We start from the raw sequence: 8,144 nt of genomic DNA, 5'->3' as shown, positions 1-8,144 counted from the left end.
ACAGAGGGACTCATGGATGACTGTGAAAACAGGGGAACCGAAATCCCTCTATCAGAAGATGACATAGAAATGCAAGGCATAACCAATGCAAATACTGCTGTTGAATCCTGGGGTAAAACAAATCATGAAAGAATAGGTTTCATAAGAGTCCCAGTGGGAACAGCAAGATATAAAACAAAAGACAGAAAAGATATTTGGAGAATAATCAGACGGAAATTTGCTGAAAGCTAAGAAACAATCATCCGTACAGCAAAAGGAAGCAAAGTGTGTCCAAATTATGTGGAATCCCAATAGACCTACAAGCAGCTGTATTATCATTCTAATCATCAAAGTTCATGATCAACCCAGTGATTTTCATTGCACCTCGAAAAAAGCAACTAAGTCACAGCAGAACCGTAAGAGTGGTTTCAGCTTATATCTCGGCAGAAATTTTGCAGGACATGAACGAGTGCCAGGACTTGGACGAAATCCTGAATGAGAAAAATGTGCAATCTAGGGTAGCCTATGCCACAAGACCACCATTTCTAATAACGGCAGAACTAAAGAATTTCACAGACTGGAAAAACTTAAAAGAATTCAGCATTTCAATACTTAAAGAAATATTGTGAATACTACCCTGTAGAGAAAAGAAGCAAGACCAAATGGAAATAAGAAAACCATCATTGGAAATGCAAGAAGAGCAATAAGTTGCAGAGAATTAACTAGAAGAAGGCAAGGAGGACATCAATAACTTAAAGATGGGAGAGGGAAGCAGGAAAACATAGGGGACTTTCAGCCCTATAATAAGTGAATCATCTTATATGACTCTCTCTTTGAAGCAAACAGAGAGATGCATGACCGAATGTGTTTGCAAATCAAAGAAAAAGCAAACAAACAAATAATCAAACAAACAAAAAAACACCAAAAGAGTACGGTTGGCTGATATATATCCACAGGTTCGTGATAATTCAAAAGAAAATATGCAAAGTGATGTCAAGGTTCATTCAGCACGCATTGACCAAACATCACTTCTTGCATGTACTCAACACACTTGTATTCAGAAAACAGATGCATGGATTAATATTCATAAATATTGATTCATAAGAGCACATCGTGACCTAACCCAAATGCATATTTTGAATAAAATTGATTCATAGTCCATGATACAGCCGTACAAGTCTTCCAAAAGGATGAATGAATGACATATTCAACCCTAAGAAGAGAATAAATGGCATACACTTAGAACAAAGAAAAGTAGCTCTACAAAACTGTAGTAACAGTAAGAGAGACAGACAGTAAAGTGCAGTTTGGGATTGGTTTCATTTCTAGGAATTTCAGCCCCCATGAAACAAATGGATCCATGTTCTGAGATTGTGGGTCTTTCAGCAGAAAATCAACAGAGAGATATGTATTATGGGTGAATGGATATTACACAAACATATGTTTCCTATACTGGGCCTTTTTGTACTGTTAACTGTTAGAAAGTTTATAGACGGGTGAAACTATAAACATATCACGGACAAACTTCCCTTCGTTTGTATTGTGTTTAGAGTTCTGAACTAAAGGAAAGAGGGTAGGAAATAAAGGACAATGGGACATTAATGGACAGAATCACATTTACTTTAGGAACCTCTCGTCTGATGCAGCCCCTCCCCCAACACTGATAAGATGCAGCAACCATTGTGGATGGCAGTTACCGGTTTGAATCCAGGTGGAATTGTTGTGTGTTCCACGAGGCTTGTTGAGGCTGGTGTATCCAAGTTATCTGGGCAGAGCTCTGTGGGTGAATCAGTGTCATGGAGGGGCTGCTGCCCTCTGTGGAGCTTGGCTTAGGTGTATTCTTCAGGAATATGTGTTATTTTGAGATACTGATGCTGCCCAATGGCCTGAGATCACGGGTCATTTTCTAGAAACTAAAAGGCAGACAGTGGAAGATCTGCTTGTCATCAGCTTACTGGTGAGGCTCTGATGTACTTTCAGACTTACCCAGTCCTGTAGAAGTCGACTTTATGGGAGACACGAAGAGAAGCTGGCAGAAAGGCTGGCTGCACGGATTGAGGAGAGATGCGAACACATTGATGAGAGTTGTTCTGCTACAATTGAGTATACTCTCATGGAGACTACTTTAGAGAATACCAGGCTCGAAAGTCATTCATGAGACATATTGAGACTCGCTGATACTAACATAAAACTGTGGAGAGTCAACGTGCATTTGAGGAATGTACTAAATTCTCTGCTCTAAGAATTGGCCCAAGACTCCTGACGTCTAAAAGAGAAGAGATGGCAAAGATGATAAAACCACTCATGTTCCTGGAAGAGGTCGTGAGAATCCACACATCCCAAGGGGCATTTACAAATCTCACAGTCCACAGAGCATGAAGCCCTGATAAACCTTTTCCCAAGTTTGGGCTTAGCTATCAAGCAATTGCTCTTCCCTCCCCTCCACTCAGGCATCCATTTCAAAGGATCAGACCCTGAGCTGCAATGCAGCCAGAAGGAGAATAGCAAGCCCCTCCTAGAACCAGAGTTCCTCCAACTTCACACTCTGTGCACAACACTGAACTCCTCAAAGGTCAAATACTCTCGAATAAAATAGATAGGGTTTCAATATATAGCTCACACAAAGAAATGATTATCTACCCCTTGATTTAGCAAGTGCTGGGGTTACATCTTATTTGGGTGAAGATAGTTTGGCAAGCGAGGGGATTATTTGACTGAACTTGAATAAGTATTTTTCCTCAGCTTTTCAAGACAGTATAGGTAACTATTATAAGTCAGTTAGTGAACTGAAGTGTAAAAGTCGCCATATACATATAAGGACACAAGTTATGTGGACCGTCTTTTCCCTTCGTTCAAGTCCCGGGTGCAGTATATCACGGGGTGCCCACTTAGTTGGCTTAAATTGTTTTACCCAACATGATCAGATGATTTACCTTTCTCATTGTTGATAAAAGAGAACCTGTTTCTCAATAGTCTAGCAAAGCTGCAGCAGTTTTCTCATAGCTATAATGCCTCTAGGTGTTTTGGAACCAAGCCTATATTTAAATAAGTGGTTTGGGTTGCTTGTGTCTTCCTAGAGAGAATTGTTACCCATTGAAATGACAACATTGGCCAGTATGAGTCACTGGGAGAAAGGGCATCACATGCAAAATGGAAACACTGGGTTGGGGTTATTTCATGTTTCCAATATTTATTTCATGGTTACTGTTTGTATTGCAGACATCAACAGTAAACAGTTGACATGACACCTTCATCATTTTGGACTGCTATTTTACATTCTATCTGTCTATGTTTCCCTTAGAGCTGACAAAATGTTACCTGAATTTGACAAGTCTGGCTTGTAGGTAGATTTAGTATGTTTCAAAAACTAACTTCATTTTCATATAAATCCCCAATTTGTACATCAGTTCTATTAACATTTTGAAAGACTGCAACTGAGGTATCAACACAATGTCAAAACTGGATTCTTTGGAGAATCCCTCCCACCATGGCTTTATAGAAAAAGAGATAAACAAGAATCACATTTCTGTGTGTTATATATGGAAAGTGTTGATTTATTCATAGCCAATTGGCAGAGTACCTGTGCAAATAATGCCCACTCGCTCCCATGTACACAGCAAGATAAACATCCACTCACCCAGCCCATGGTCCAGGACACTTGACAAAGAGTGGTCTCTTACTTCCAAAGACAGAATGATGCCTCAGAAAACCTGGAAAGAGAAAAAGGCCTTGTAGAGAATGGAAATCAGTGGAGGACCTGACCTCTGCTGATGGAGCAGCAAAGGTGAAACCCTGTTTTATTTGGACTCACACTCTCAAGCGGACAGGACACATGGGATTGAAAGCGATGCGCTGAGTGTTAGTAGAGTGCACAGCAGATGCTTGGCTGACAGAACTCAAAGAAATCAGCACAAAATATCCCCACAATTGATTCTGAGACCAACATCAGTGCTGCCAAATTTGGGCTCATTTTGGCTATGAACAATGAGGGATAGGGCTATGGGTGATGGCACACGCTGAGTATCAGGGAACTGGAGTGTGTTGTGGATTGTGGTTGGCCTTATCCAGAGAGGAAACAGACCTGGGAACTCAATGAAAAAGCAACAAACCAGGCGCATGAGGTTGAGTTTCTCGAAAGGTCCCATGGCCACATGCACTGCATCTGCAGGCCCAGGGTCCAATTTGGAAATTTTGCCAATAGAGCATGTGTGGGGTCTAATTAGAGATATTAAGCATCAGGTCTGAGGAATCCAGGGGGCCTTGGTGTATAAATCGTTTTCCAAAGACTCAGGATCTGCTATATTGATAGACTGGACTGGGATTACGGTTTGTTATGAAGCAAAGGATGCGGGACAGCACTGTGGTTGCCTTCATGGTCCAAAGCCACAAGGATGAGAGAACAAAGAACAGTGGTCCAGGTTCACAACGTGAGAAGATGAAGCATTTACTTCACCATTATCTACCAAATGTTAATGCTACATTTTCAATGTTACTGACAGTGTACTTCAGGGAGGATACCTAGCTGGGGCACTGTGATAATGACTGCAGGTCCTGATGCATGACATCTTTAGATATGTTTCCACAGGTTTTTCTGTAGACAGAGATGCTCTGGAACGAACTCATAACATTGGTACATTCCCATAGAAATAGAAAGGACAAGCTCACAGTCATGATACTGTTTTTGAAACTCTCCAAAATGACATTCAACAGCTTGCAGAGCTGAAAAGCTTTACATGCTTCATTTCCACAAGAGAAACAGTCCTGTGCACTTTCAGTACAGTGACATCAGCGTAGTAAATTGAGGTTATACAAAACGAAGAGTATGCTGTGTTCATCACAGCAAAGGCATCACCAGCATTTAGATATATACAAGACAACACATATAGGAAAATGACATGGCATCAATGTGTAGGAAAAATTGTCCTCACACAAATATCATGGAACTTTGTACACACAAGAGACTTAAACTTTCACTTAAAAAGCCCTACAAGTCTACATTAGATACTTGAAATTAACTGACCAGTAGAGATAAAGAAGTATAGTAAAAGAAACAGGAAGTAACATTTGTAGTTCCAAAGAGGTTGAAGGTTCAAAAAAAAGCTTTCAAACAACTAGACTGTGAAACACTATCAGACATTTATTTAAAATGGAGGTGATAGAAACACTGAAGAACAACAGTGTCTCAGAATCACAAAAGTCAGAATTCCAGAAAAGGGGAAGAGACCCTCTAAAGACGAGCAAAATAAAATCAGCAAGCTCAATGGATGAGATAATAGCAGGGCTAAAATCAGTCCTAAGCAGACTAGATAATGCAGAGGGACTCGTGAATGACTGTGAACACAGGGGAACTGAAATCCCTCGATCAGAAAATGACATAGAAAAGCAAAGGAAAACCAACGCAAACATTGCTGTTGAATCCTGGGTTAAGACAAAGCATGAAAGACTAGGATTCATAAGAGTCCCAGAGTTAAAAGCAAGAAAAGATTATTCAGTCTGAAAAGATATTTGGAAAAAAATCAGACAGAAAATTGCTGAAAACGAAGAAGCAATCATCTATACAAAAAAAGTAAGCAAACAGCATCCAAATTATGTGGAATCCCAATAGACCTATAAGCAGCTGTATTATCATTCAAATCAACAAAGTTCATGATCTACACAGTGATTACCAATGCACCTAGAAGGAAGCAACTAAGTCACAACAGAACCTCCAGAGGGGTTTCAGCTTATATCTCGGCAGAAATATTGCAGGATAAGAAGGAGTGCCAGGACTTAGATGAAATCGTGAATGAGAAACAGCTGCAATCTAGGGTAGCTTATGCAACAAGACCGCCATTTCTAATAACGGCAGAGCTAGAGAATTTCAGATACCTGGAAACTTTAAAGAATTCAGCAGTTTGAAACTTTTCCTAAAAGAAAGATTCAGAATACTACCCTGAATAGAAAAGAAGCTAGTTGAAATGGAAATAAGAAAACCATCACTGGAAATGCAAGAAGAGCCATGAGTTGCAGACAATAAACAAGAAGAAGGCAAGGAGGACATCAAAACCCTAAAGATGGGAGAGGGAAGCAGGAAAACATAGGGGATTTTCAGCCCTATAATAAGTGAATCATCTTATATGACTCTCTGTTTAAAGCAAACAGAGAGATGCAAGGACGAATGTGTTTGCAAATCTAAGAACAAGCAATCAAACAAACAAACAAACAAACAAACAAACAAACAAACAAACACCAAAAGAGTATTGTTGGCTGATAATATCCACAGGAACCGTGATAATTCAAAAGAAAATATGCAAAGTGATGTCAAGGATCATTCAGCATGCATCGACCCAGTATCAGTGCTTGCATGTACTCAACATACCTGTATTCAGAAAACAGATGCGTGCATTAATATTCATAAATATTGATTCATAAGAGCACATCGTGACCTAACCCAAATGCCTATTTTGAATATAATGGATTCATACTCCGTGATATATTCTTAAAGTCTTCCAACATGAAGAATGAATGGCATATTCCACACTACGACGAGATTAAATGGCATACATCTATAACAAAGAAAAGCAGCTCTACAAAACTGTTCTAAGAGTAAGAGAGACAGACAGTAAAGTGTATTTTGGGAATGGTTTCATTTCTTGGATTTTCAGCCCCCACGAAACAAATGGATCCATGTTCTGTGACTGTGGGTCTTTCAGCAGAAAATCAACAGACGGATATATATTATGGGTGAATGGATATTACACAAACATATGTTTCCTTTAGTGGGTCTTTTTGTAATGTTAACTGTTAGAAAGTTTTAAGATGAATGCAACCATAAACTTATCACACTTCCCTCCAGTTGTTCTGTGTTTAGAGAACTTAACTAAAGGAAAGAGGGTAGGAAATTAAGGACAATGGGATGCTAATGGAGAGAATCACTTTTACCTTAAGTACCTGTCGTCTGATGCAGCCCCTTCACCAACACTGTAAAAATGCAGCAACAATTGAGGATGGCAGTTACTGGTTAGATTCCAGGTGGAATGTTGGTTTGTTCCACGAGGCTTGTTATGAGCTGGTGGTTCCAAGGTAACTTGGCAGAGCTCGGTGGGTGGATCAGTGTCATGGTGGGGTTGCCACACTCTGTGGAGCTTGGCTTAAGTCTATTGTTTAGGAAGCTCTGTAAGTTCGAGATACTGTTGCTGCCCAGTGGCCTGAGATCATGGGTCAGTTTCTAGAAATTGAAAAGTCAGACAGTGGAAGATCTGCCTGTCATCAGCTTACTGGTGAGGCTCCGAGGTACTTTTAGACATGCCCAGTCCTGTAGAAGTCGACTTTATGGGAGACACGAAGAGAACCTGGCAGAAAATTTGGCTGCATGGATTGAGGAGAGATGTGAACAAATTGATGATGGTTGTTCTCCTACAATGGAGAATACTGGCATGGAGACTTCTGCAGAGGATCCCAGGCAAGAAAGACAATCACGAGATTTATTGAGCCTCGCTGATAATGGCAGAAACCTGTGGAAAACCTACGTGCACTTGAGGAAGGTACTCAATTCTCTGCTCCAAGAACAGGTCCAAGATTCCTGACGTCTAAAAGAGAAGAGAAGGCAGAGATGGTAAAATCGCTCATGTTGGTGGAATAAGTCGTGAGAATCCACATGTCCCAAGGGGAATTTACAAACCATTCAGACCACAATGCTCCAAGCCCAGGTAAGCCTTTTCCTAGGGTTGGGCCTAGCTATGAATCACTTTCTCTTCCCTCCCCTCCACTCAGGCATCCATTTCAAAGGATCACCACATGAGCTGCAATGAAGCCAGTAGGAGAAGAGCAAGCCCCTCCTAGAATCAGAGATCCTCCACTTTCACACTCTGTGCACAACAGTGAACTCCTCAAAGGTCAAATACTCTCGAATAAAATAGGTAGGAATTGAATAATTAGCTCACAGAAAGGAATGATGACATTCCCCTACATTCAGCAAATGCTTGTGTTATGTCTTCTTTGGGGTGAAGGAGTGTGGTAAGTGAGGGGAATATTTGACTGAACTTGAAATGTATTAGGCCTCAGATTTTCAAGACCGTATAGGTAAATATTATAAGTCATTTAGTGAACTGAACTGTAAAATTCGCCATAGACATTAAAGGACACACGTTATGTGAACGGTCTTTTCCCATCAGTCAATCACTATA

General features: G+C 40.4%; 1 long non-coding RNA gene across 1 annotated transcript; it reads right to left on the bottom strand.

Moving 5' to 3' along the window:
- Positions 1-1,784: 1,784 nt before the first annotated feature.
- On the bottom strand, positions 1,785-7,537 carry LOC141575458 (uncharacterized). Its single transcript, XR_012503052.1, has 3 exons — positions 6,901-7,537; positions 3,617-3,689; positions 1,785-2,024 (listed from the first exon to the last, which is right to left on the bottom strand). It is a non-coding gene; the product is annotated as an uncharacterized LOC141575458 (long non-coding RNA).
- Positions 7,538-8,144: the final 607 nt, after the last annotated feature.

This window comes from Camelus bactrianus, chromosome 3 (genome assembly GCF_048773025.1).
Source record: "Camelus bactrianus isolate YW-2024 breed Bactrian camel chromosome 3, ASM4877302v1, whole genome shotgun sequence".
NCBI classification, from domain to species: domain Eukaryota; kingdom Metazoa; phylum Chordata; class Mammalia; order Artiodactyla; family Camelidae; genus Camelus; species Camelus bactrianus.
Note: the sequence above shows the minus strand (reverse complement) of the source record. Positions and strands in the feature narration are given on the sequence as shown.